Below are 2,128 nucleotides of genomic sequence, written 5' to 3'. Positions count from 1 at the left end.
ATCTAATTATATTATAATCACATCTTATCTTAATCATAAGTCTAGACTGTAAAAATAATCAATCAATATTCATTGAAAGCTACCTCTCAAGGGAGAGGGAGGAGCATCTCGGGAGCGAGAAGCGCCCACGACAATGCCTCGAGGCACTTCACGTTTGTTTATAACTCGGTGAACAAGTGACTGATCCTTAGCGAACATTTGGCTTAGGACACCTTATCTAGTTATCTTTATCACCAGTGAACACTCTCTAGAACTGGGGGAGTACCTGGACAATATCTACAAGGAAAATCCTAGAACATTTATATAAAATAGAGTGTATAGTGGAGATCACAGTGACGGTTTCCTCCACCTTCAGGGGGCGATAGTTAGGGTTCATAAAAGTTGTTCTAGTGCAATGAAAATTTATTGACGTGTTACACGTGAAGAGGGCTGCAAGTGGTCCAAGTTTCAGCATCGCAGCCTAAATAGAGAGGGAGAAAAAAAAAAAACACTTTTTTTAACCATTTTTTTACATGTTTTAAAGTTGATATAACAAATACAAATATCAACTGATATTATTTCTATGATACTCAGCTATCACAATACTATATAATAAAGGTTGTCTAGTGGCATTATTATCCCAAACCTATTTAGTGCAATAATACAAATTTTCAAAGTTCACCCAAAAAATTATGCAACAAAATGATGTTTATAAATATATATAAAATCAATAAATGATCTTAGGGGAAATATATAACTTGAGTTTTTAGAGGAACAGACTCTACATATAATGTGCAAGTTCCATGTAAATTGAATAATAAATAAAAAAGTTATTCAACCATATAGTTGCAAATTAGTTACCTGTAAAAAATGAAGGTCAAAGTTCAGCCACCTTTGGCTGAGGTTGATGAACTACCAATTTCAATCAAAATTACCACCCTTGTAGATTGGCATTCCTTCAGTAAGGTGTGTAAGTTCCATGAAGATCGCCTGATAAAAAAAAAAAAAAAAAAAAAATTATTAAAAAAAAAATAAAAAAAAAAATAAAAAAAAATAAAAAAAAAGACAGCAGCTTTATATTTACAATTATTTATGATATAGTATCAAGATATAAAACATAATACATACTAACCTAATATAATTGGTCTGAAATATGCAACATCTTGCAACATCAAGAGGGAGAACGTCTTGAGTTGCAGGTCTAAGATCTTGAGTGGCAGGTGCCGCAGGTGGTGTGGCAGGTGCCGCAGGTGGTGTGGCAGGTGCAGCAGGAGGTGTGGCAGGTGCCACAGAGGTGTGGCAGGTGCCACAGGAGGTGTGGGTGCCTGGGTGTGAGGCGAGGTAGTGTGTTGTGGGGGCGGGAGGCTGCCCTCTCTCTTCACTCAAGGGAACTCTTGTTTTGCCTCAGTGTGGCTTTACGCTCCTTCTTTACTTGGCTAACGCGTAGAGCTCTTGCCTTTAGAGCTTTCTTCTTGTCCGATACTATATCCATTGTGCAGTATATGCAAGAAAATACGATCTGTGCGAGCGCGTCAGAAATGAGACCGCCGGCACAGACACTGAGAGGGTGACTAAGCCAGAGTAATCGGATTATAGCCCCTCCCTCTCACAGAAGACAGTTGCCAGCGAGTGTGTTTATAATTTGTATATGCATAACAAGATATTCTCCACTCTATTGCGAAATACTAGACGCTTACAACGTATGACGCATCACCCTACGGCGCACCCGAGCCGCGAGGACCAGATTTCGGGCAATTGCGGCTGGAAAATTTGCTCTAATTACGTTATTTATTATCATAACATTAAACGGTTTGCACCACGGTGTTGCCAGAACGTTGTAGTATTTTTATAAATTTTTCGTGTTTGGCCGAATTTTTTCGGCCAAACAATTATAACGCCACCTTCATTCTTAATCTTTATCCACGATCATTCTTCTGCAACAGCAGGGACAATCATGTAGCAACGCTACCAGATCATCAAACAGCAACGCTGTAGCAAAATATAGTGCCTAAACTCGACAAGAGAGTTAATCAGTCTGGCAAACTTGTCAGACAGGCACCCGGCTTCAGATAAGTATATTAAAGGTTATTACAGTAGCGTATTAATTGGCCAATTGTATGCTTGTATAACTTTAATATTCTATAAATCT

General features: G+C 38.4%; 1 long non-coding RNA gene across 1 annotated transcript; it reads right to left on the bottom strand.

Annotated features, from left to right (window-relative positions):
* Positions 1-387: 387 nt before the first annotated feature.
* On the bottom strand, positions 388-1,546 carry LOC138364711 (uncharacterized). The gene is made up of 3 exons (XR_011228506.1): positions 1,112-1,546; positions 841-969; positions 388-460 (listed from the first exon to the last, which is right to left on the bottom strand). It is a non-coding gene; the product is annotated as an uncharacterized lncRNA (long non-coding RNA).
* Positions 1,547-2,128: the final 582 nt, after the last annotated feature.

The sequence above is a fragment of the Procambarus clarkii genome, chromosome 14 (genome assembly GCF_040958095.1).
Source record: "Procambarus clarkii isolate CNS0578487 chromosome 14, FALCON_Pclarkii_2.0, whole genome shotgun sequence".
Classification (NCBI taxonomy): domain Eukaryota; kingdom Metazoa; phylum Arthropoda; class Malacostraca; order Decapoda; family Cambaridae; genus Procambarus; species Procambarus clarkii.
Note: the sequence above shows the minus strand (reverse complement) of the source record. Positions and strands in the feature narration are given on the sequence as shown.